The sequence below is a fragment of the Pogona vitticeps genome, chromosome 2 (genome assembly GCF_051106095.1).
Source record: "Pogona vitticeps strain Pit_001003342236 chromosome 2, PviZW2.1, whole genome shotgun sequence".
NCBI classification, from domain to species: domain Eukaryota; kingdom Metazoa; phylum Chordata; class Lepidosauria; order Squamata; family Agamidae; genus Pogona; species Pogona vitticeps.
This window is the reverse complement of record NC_135784.1, coordinates 54983084-54991546: the sequence shown is the minus strand read 5'-3', so window position 1 is coordinate 54991546 and position 8463 is coordinate 54983084. Positions and strand designations below refer to the sequence as shown.

General features: G+C 39.5%; 1 long non-coding RNA gene across 1 annotated transcript; it reads right to left on the bottom strand.

Annotated features, from left to right (window-relative positions):
• Positions 1-245: 245 nt before the first annotated feature.
• LOC144586667 (uncharacterized) lies at positions 246-8202 on the bottom strand. Its single transcript, XR_013541614.1, has 2 exons — positions 8091-8202; positions 246-349 (listed from the first exon to the last, which is right to left on the bottom strand). It is a non-coding gene; the product is annotated as an uncharacterized LOC144586667 (long non-coding RNA).
• Positions 8203-8463: the final 261 nt, after the last annotated feature.

Below are 8463 nucleotides of genomic sequence, written 5' to 3'. Positions count from 1 at the left end.
TAGGAGAAATTCTTTCAGTGCAGTAGAGGACTGTAATGGAAGGAAGATGACAAGAAAGTCACAGCTGCTATATCCATTTTAGGAATGAAACACATTTATTGCGAATCACATAATTAATGCTACAGATAGTTCAGTACATGGCCATTCTCAGACTTCGGCAGCGCTGGGATTTCCTACAGTTCATATACATATATTTTCTGTGATGAATATCTACGGAAATTCATTCCATTGTGGATTCAAATGCGTTTCTTTTTTTCAGACTCTTCTGAAAAGAGTAAGACTCTTCAGATGTATATTGAAAGTTCTCTTTTTTTTCCAGCTTGAATCCATTTCTTCTTGCCCTTGGCTCCTAAGAAAATGGAACCATAGAGTGTCATTATTCTTTACATCAGCCTTTTAAATATCTCAACACCTTTGTCGCATAACCCTTTTCCTTAGGGAAACATGTGCTGTTGGTTTTCCTCATAATGCAATATCTTGACTTCAGCAACGCTTTGACAAAGTGCCCCATGATATTCTAATTAGCAAGCTAACTACAGGTGGATACAGAATTGGTTTCAGAATTGTATTCAAACTGGGAAAAAGTAATAAGTGGGCTAGCAAAAGGCTGAGTCCTGGGACCAGTGCTCTTCAGAATTTTTGTTAATGACTAGGATTAGGGGATACTGGGGATACTTGTTAAATTTGCTAATTATACAAAATTAGGTGGAATAGTTAGTACCCTGGAAGACAGAAACAAAACTCAACCAGATCTTGAGCATTAGGTTGAAAAAACAGGAAAGTGAGGGGGTCTGAACAAGAGGATAACCCTGGAAAGAGCTCCCAAGTTGGTTCCTGGTAGCTAGGGCCAAGGCTGAGGAACTACACCCACCATAGCTCCAGAGAAAGATCTTACCCCAGCACCTTCATGATACCTGAGATGCCCAATAGGTTCTGTGGTGACCACTCCCATGCAGCTGAGATGCTGGTGAAGCAAACGCAAGAAAGGAGAAGGAGACTTCTCAAGAAGCAAAAGGGCAGCCAGCACTTATCCATCTCTACTGGCAGGGGTGAATCTACTATGAAACAAGGTTCACTCAGCCTTCCATCCTTCTGAGCTCCAAAAACTAAATACCTGACTTGTGCTGGGTGTGTGTGTTAATGTGTAGTCTGCATAATTGAATTGTAAACCACCCAGAGAACATTTTAAGCCTAACAGGGTGGTATATAAGCAGCATGCTTTGCTTATTAGAAGCCAAGTCCTATGAGGAAAGACTGAAAGCACTGGACCTTAAGAAAGGGAGACTGAGGGGAGACGTTTCAGCATTCTTAAAATATTTAAACATTGTCATACAGAAAAGAGGTAAGATCTATTCTCAATTATTCCAGAGTTCAGGGCACATAATAATGGGTTCAAGTTGCATGAAGCCCAATTTCAGTCAAATATAAGCAAAAAATGTCCTTACTGTTGGAACAGTATGGTAATGGAACCAATTGCCTTGAAGTTGGTGAGCATTCCAAAACTTAAGGCATTCAAGAAAAACCTTGACAGCCATCTGACAGATATACAGTGGTGCCTTGACTAACGAACGCCCTGACATACGAACAATTTGACTTACGAACAGCTCCAGACACAAAATTTTGCTTTGACTTGCAGCCGGAGCTTTGATCTATGAACAGAAACAGGCAGGGAAAAGGGATGGGGGAATTCAAAAAACCTAACCATTGGTGGTGAAGAGGCTGCTTATTTGTAGGTCTTTCGCCCCAACGGTTAGGGAAAGGGAGGCTCAGCCTCCCAGGCTTCCGGCGCCACCACCATCGCTGCCTTCGGAGGCCTCCCAGGGCTTTCCGGCCAGCATGGGAGACCTCCTGGGGGTCCCCCACTGCTGCCGATCACCACCTTCAGGCTTTCCCAGGGGGTAGACTGGGCCTACTGTTTCTGTAAAACATTAAAATGGTGTAGCACCTGGAACCAAAAGACAGTTAACAGACCTGAACTAGAAGAATTTGTCATGATTTGTTCCTAACATGTGAACAGACAGTTAAATTTAATATTGTAGAGGGAATGTAGATTGGATGACAAATGCAAAGTAATGCTGGTAAAAGTCAGTATAAAATTGTTGACTGATGACATGCAGCTGGAACAAGCTTAGGTAGTGCTTCTTAACCACGTTCAGCTGCATTGTCTATAGTGATAGGCTGCTCTTACTATATAAGCAGAGGAATGAGAACAGCATGTTGCCACTCAGTAGTGAGTCTGGTGGTCTTTACTTTTTTGAATGTTTATGTTGCTCTAAGTGGTTTTATGCATAAACTATGTATATAATGCCATGTATATATGTAGGATCTATGCTGATATATGAAGTCTGAATATATCATGTCATAAATTCTTATCAAACTCTGTGTTTTTCCTAAACCCTCTGCGTCTTTATTCTGCTTATTAAAAGGGAGGATTTCAAGGTGCCTGATAAGAGACTCTGTTTAACTTGTTATCTTGGGCTCCAAGGTTTCTTTTTCACTAACACAGTGCTCTTGTAGCTTCAACAGCCAAACGTTAACTCCAAACTTCTGGAGAGGCAAACAACACATCCTAGTCTGGAGTTGGCACCCAGCCAACAGAATTTCATCCTTAGACTTGGAAGCTGAACAATTATTTATTTATTTATTTATTTATTTATTTATTTATTTATTTATTTATTTATTTATTTATTTATTTATTTATATCCCTCCCATCTAGCCCAGGAGTCTAATGATAAAGCTGTACCAATTCAGAAAGATGAAATGGATTTAAAATGCTAGACAACAGTTATGGCAGTATTTGTCTATATGATAAAAAAAGACTACAGTTTAGCATTTGACATGATTGGTAGTATCAATAATTAGTCTGAGAGGAAGTGCCAGCCTGAACAGGGCATTTAAACTAACCTGAAGTATCAATAGTGTCAAGCTAGATGGTGAAAGCCAAACCCACAGGAAAAATTGTTTTGTTATTCTGATGATTATGAGGAAAATGCACTAACTGAAATTCACCTCAGTAAAATGTCCTGGACAGCTTCTTAATAGGTAGGCCTATTCAAGGCAGGAAGTCTGTGAGCTGGACTTTTTGTCCAGGTGAACACGGGTTAGGTGTCTGTAAGGTCTGGGTCCTGCAAGTGGAACTTATGTAAATTGTGTGATTAAAAGAAAAGAAATAGGAATGTGAAAATAGGTGACCACATGTGATTCTGTGCAGAATTTTATTGTGTAAAGTAAAATGTTGTCTGTTACCTTAGAATTTTACAAGGGCTTAATAAATGGTTTTGTAACTTTAAAGAAAAGAAAAACTTTCTATGTCAGTACCTCTGAGGAGATGAAAGGAAAGTTAAAAATCCTCTCTCCCAACTTAAGTGTTCCCGATCATGTAAAGTCGCAGTGTTTGTCCCAATCCATAATCTTCCTTTTCAGTTGGATTCCCTCCACACAGTTCATCAAGCCTGAACTTAAAGATAATTCTGACTTCTGATTTTCAATATATTTTCCCATCTTTTTTTCAAACATTGTAATCTACACAATTTTGAGATTCAGCATGCAAATAAGTAATATTTGTATAATTTTGAACATTGATAACTTTTCAGAATTTCAAAAATGATGAAATTCCATAGAAAATTCCACAGGAAAAACAAACAAACAAAATAAAATCACAATTACAACTTATCCTTCTTGAAATCAGGTTTATACCAGAAAATGCGCTTTCTGGTATAACACATATCGCAACCTGCAAAAATATTTTAATGTAGAAAACACATATCAATGTTGAATGGTGATGTTGACAAAGACCTGATGTGTCAGGCTACATTTTTGTAAACCCAATTAACACAAGAAATAGTTTTCAATCTACAGCTTATCACATTATAGCGTTCTGAAGTAATGCTGTTCTCCTTAAGGCTAGTGTTTGGATGTAGCACAAAGATTGCAGACACTATCATCTCTGACACTGTTTGCCTCAGGACTGAAAAGTACCATCAGACAAGAAATAGCTTCTTATTCCTCTTCCCCTTGTCTTTAAAACAAGAATCAGATTACAGAATGGAGTTATAACTCAGCTATGCTCAGGGATCTTACACGCAAATAGCTATTTTAGTATTATTTTGAGTTCAGCTGTTTTGGAAATTTGAAAATCTGAGCTTTTTGTAGCTGAGGGGAAAAGAAAAAGCTGTTTCTGTTTCACTGCCACTACAATTTCATTTATCTCAGCCAAACTCTTCTGATTCACACCCACGTATGATTGAAATGGTTCTTCAATTAATGCTTCAATTGCCACCCAGCATGTTATTTTTCCTTCACAAATGAATAGTACTCTAATCCTAGTGAGATTTCACAATGCCTTAACTGAATTGTCGGTTTTTAAGGATTAAGGATGGCATGTTAATCCTCCTTAATCACTTCCAAAATATAGAGATTCGCTTGATTGTTACAGTGCACACCTGATGACCTATGGAGGATCCAGTCATGAAAAGAAGGGGAACACTTTGCCCAGCCTAGAGCTGATGTGATTTGCAGAAAGATTGATGCTATCCTGGCCTGACCAAGAATGGGGGAAAGAGGAAATTGTTACTTTACAAAAAAAGGTGTCCCTGTCATTATTTCTCTATGGCCAAAATCCTACTGATTCCCCCCCCCCCGACAGACTGCCATTTGTGGATTGCCACAAGTTAAGAGGTTAACATAGGCCTACTCTAACATTTAATTTGGGGCAAATTAGATTTAGAACATCTGTTTGAGCAGAATTGTGAGTCTGCTTTGGGGATTTTTGTCAATGTTTTGGCCTGGTCTTCTTTATTATTTATTTATTTGTCTTGTTTATAGGCTGTCTTCCTTGTCTTTTTCATGATAAGGGGACTCTTGTCAGCAGTAAAATTATCCCTGCTAGCCAGTCATTATTCCTGTCATACCCTTAGGCATCCCCTTCTTTAAGGAGAGAGAGTCTTGTCTTTCAGTGATATAAGCCACTTTGGGTCCTTTTTAAGGGGAAAGGCAGGGTAAATAAATAAATAAGAGTCTCAGCCCTGTGGCTGAGCTTGCATCTGGGCTAGCATTCTTAAGAGCCTTTGATTCAGTATTAGTTAATCACACAGAAGGTTGGTTTTAAAGGGTTAAGTTGCTGCAAGAGCCTCTGGCTTCTAATACATTTGGCATTGTTGGCAGCTGTGCTATTCCTTTGTCAACATCTTGAGATAGGGCTGGTGCTCTGTAGTCCCAAGGCCAGAAGTCAAAAGCCATATACCAGCACTATTTGCAATTATGGGATGGATCGTTTCATCAGTGGCTAGCCTAGGTGCAGAGAAACCAAAGAAAGAAAGGGATTGTTTTATTTTAATAATGTCAACAGTACTGTAGTTTGATAAAAAGTCAAAAGGACTCTCATCCTTGATGGTAGTCTTAGTAATTTCTCAATTTTCCAGAGAACAATATGAAATATGTCTGAGTGTAATAACCGCCTCAGTGAACATCAAATGCTTTTTAATTTGTCCATTGTCCCTGGTTTAGCTGGTTGTTGGCAATACAGTTGTGCCTCGACTTACGAACTTAATCCATTCCAGAATTATGTTCATAACTCAAAATGGTCGCAAATCGAAGCACCATTTCCCATTGGAACGGGATTAATCCATACCAGCCAAAAAAATAATTACCCAAACTAACCCACCAACCAAACAAAAAACAATGCAAGCCCCATCGGAATATGTCAGGGCTGAGGGAAAAATCACAACCAAAAAAAGAAAAAAAGAAAAAGAAAAGAAAAGAAAAGGAAGCACCCCATCAGAACGCGCTGGGGAGGGGGGGGAATTGCCAAAAAAACAACAACAAACAAACAAACACAGCAAGCCCCATCGGAACACTCTGGAGCAGGGGGGAAAAACTACTGCAAGCCCCATTGAAACGTGTCGGGGCCAGAAAAAAAAATCACCAAAACCCCAAAAAACAATGTAAGCCCCCTCGAAATGGATCAGGGCCAAAAAACAAACATACCAAAAAACAAAACAAAAAACAATGCAAGCCCCATAGGAACACATCAGGGCTGGAAAACAAACACAGTAAAAAACAAACAAAAAAACAACAACAATGCAAGCCCCATCAGAACGCGTCAGGTCCAGAAAAAAAAAATCACCAATTCTCCCCAAAAAAACAATGCAAGCCCAATTCAATTTGGTAACCTTTATTGGCATAGGAAACTTAAAAAAAACTTATACTGGGAAATTAATAGCAAATAGAGATACACATAATGGAAGTTACATGGCTAAAAAAAAACAACAACAGCAAAAAACACAATAGGAGATACTTTGGAGTAGTCTAGTTAATTTTTAGAGCCCTGGGCGGAGAGAACCTTTGTAAGAAACTCAGCTACTAAGGCCGTTATTTTTTGTGAATAGTCATTAAGGAGGAAACCTGTGAGTAACTGAGGGGGGCCAGAAAAATTTGAAATTATTGAACCTAATAGACAAGCACACATATCTTTAAACTCAGGGCAGTGACAAAGGATGTGTGTGACTGAATCTGGTTCTAAACCGCAGAAATTGCAAATTCTTTGTTCAAAAGGTACCCGGGTATATCGTCCTTTAAGCACCTCTGAAGGGAAGATATTCAGTCGGGCTAATATAAAGGCCCTCCTAATAGAGGGGTTCACCAAGGACTGGAAGTAAGAATATCCATAACCAAAGGAAGGAAAAATACCGAAATGAATTGGGGACCATGTCTGATTCACGTTAGAAACTAACTGAAGGTACTCAGACTCCCATAGTCTCTCCTTGATAAGGGAGAGTGCTTGATTAAAATTACTGTTAAATAGAGAGTTTGAGGATAAGCCCAATTGGAACATGCTGGGGCCGGGAAAAAATTGCCAAAAAACAAACAAACAAAAAAAAACACAGCAAGCCCCATCGGAACACGCTGGGGCAACAAAAAAAAAACCCTGCCAAAAAAACAAAGAAACACAGCAAGCCCCATCAGAATGCACTGGGGCTAAAATAATAATAATAATTAAAAATAAACAACACAGCAAGTCCCATAGGAACATACTGGGGCTGATAAAACAAACACACCAAACTGCACAAACACAAAAATCACAGCACAGAAACATATCCCCCCCCCCAGCCCAAACCCACCCTGCAAAACCCTGTACTCACTCAGAAGCAGAAAGCAGCACCAGGCTGTCCGAAGCCTCCTCCGATGCACTCTCTCTAACCATCGGGGCAAAAGAGCTACAAAGAAGCAGGATCTTCGCTGACCAATGGTTACTACACGTGAATTCCTCGCCTTTTTCCCTGTCTTTTTTTCTGGTTGTAACTCAAAGCACTGGTTGCAAGTCGAAGCCAAATTTTTCAGCCAGAGCTGGTCGTAACTCAAAATGGTCGTAAGTAGGGATGTTCGTAAGTTGAGGCACCACTGTATACAGTACTATTTGATTGTTCTGTGGATGTCAGGACTTTTTCACCTGCTCATCCCTCAAAACATTAACTCCTCCTGTAGCAGAATCTTATAAAGTTTGTGCCTTTCTGGCAGGCAGTTTGGGGTTGGCTATAACACGACTAAGAAGGCTGGATAGCTCAGTGAATTAGCTATCTAGAAAAGCTGTAAAGTCTCAGAGGGGGGCAGAAGAAAGGGAGAAACTCTGAGAACTCTCTACCTAGTAAACCCTGAAAGGTTTGCCGTAAGTCAGAACTGACTTGAAAGCACACAATTATATTATATTATAACACAACTTCTCTGAGCAGTCAGTGGAGGCAGACTGTCCACAATCTTCTGGTTGCAAGCGTCAAATGTTTGTCTTAATGCATCAAGTTTGCCAGAGACGAGTGTGAGTTGCTGGAAGACATTTCAATAGTCTCAACAGTACAGAAAGAGTACTCTGATATTAAGCCCGTTAGTGCTTCCCTTTGGTAATCCTGATCAACACCTGCATTTTAAGGGAGCTTTCTGTCTGAAATGTCCGGTGTCAATTTAGGACTTCAAAATTCATTCCCTGCCTGCAGTTCATTATTAGAAAGGGAAATGTCATCTGTGGTGTTACGATTTTCTAGCTGTACATCTAGGACCTTGCATCTATTTGAACAAGTAAGAAGAAAGAGAGCACTTACAGAGTCCTGTGAGTTTGATGACATTAATTCATAGTTGTTTAAAAGGCTTTTATAGACAATGTGAGTTGGATTTTGTTCCTGGTCTTTTTTCTTCCCCCTGCTCTGTGGTTACAGTTAGATTCCATGTATAAATTTACTCTGAGAATTCCACTTGCTGACAGGAGCAATTCAGGCAAATAAATTGGATGAGATAAGAGAAACAAGCATGTAACAGAAAAATTAAAACAAGACCAGCAGCTGTTCACATACCACCATCTTGGTTTCTCCTGTATCAAAAAGCCAGTTCTGGTCATTTTGTTCTCCATGGAGCGGAGGTTCCTTGTAAAACTAATAGGTATTCATTGGCCATTTAAACCCAAGCCCTCACCAAATA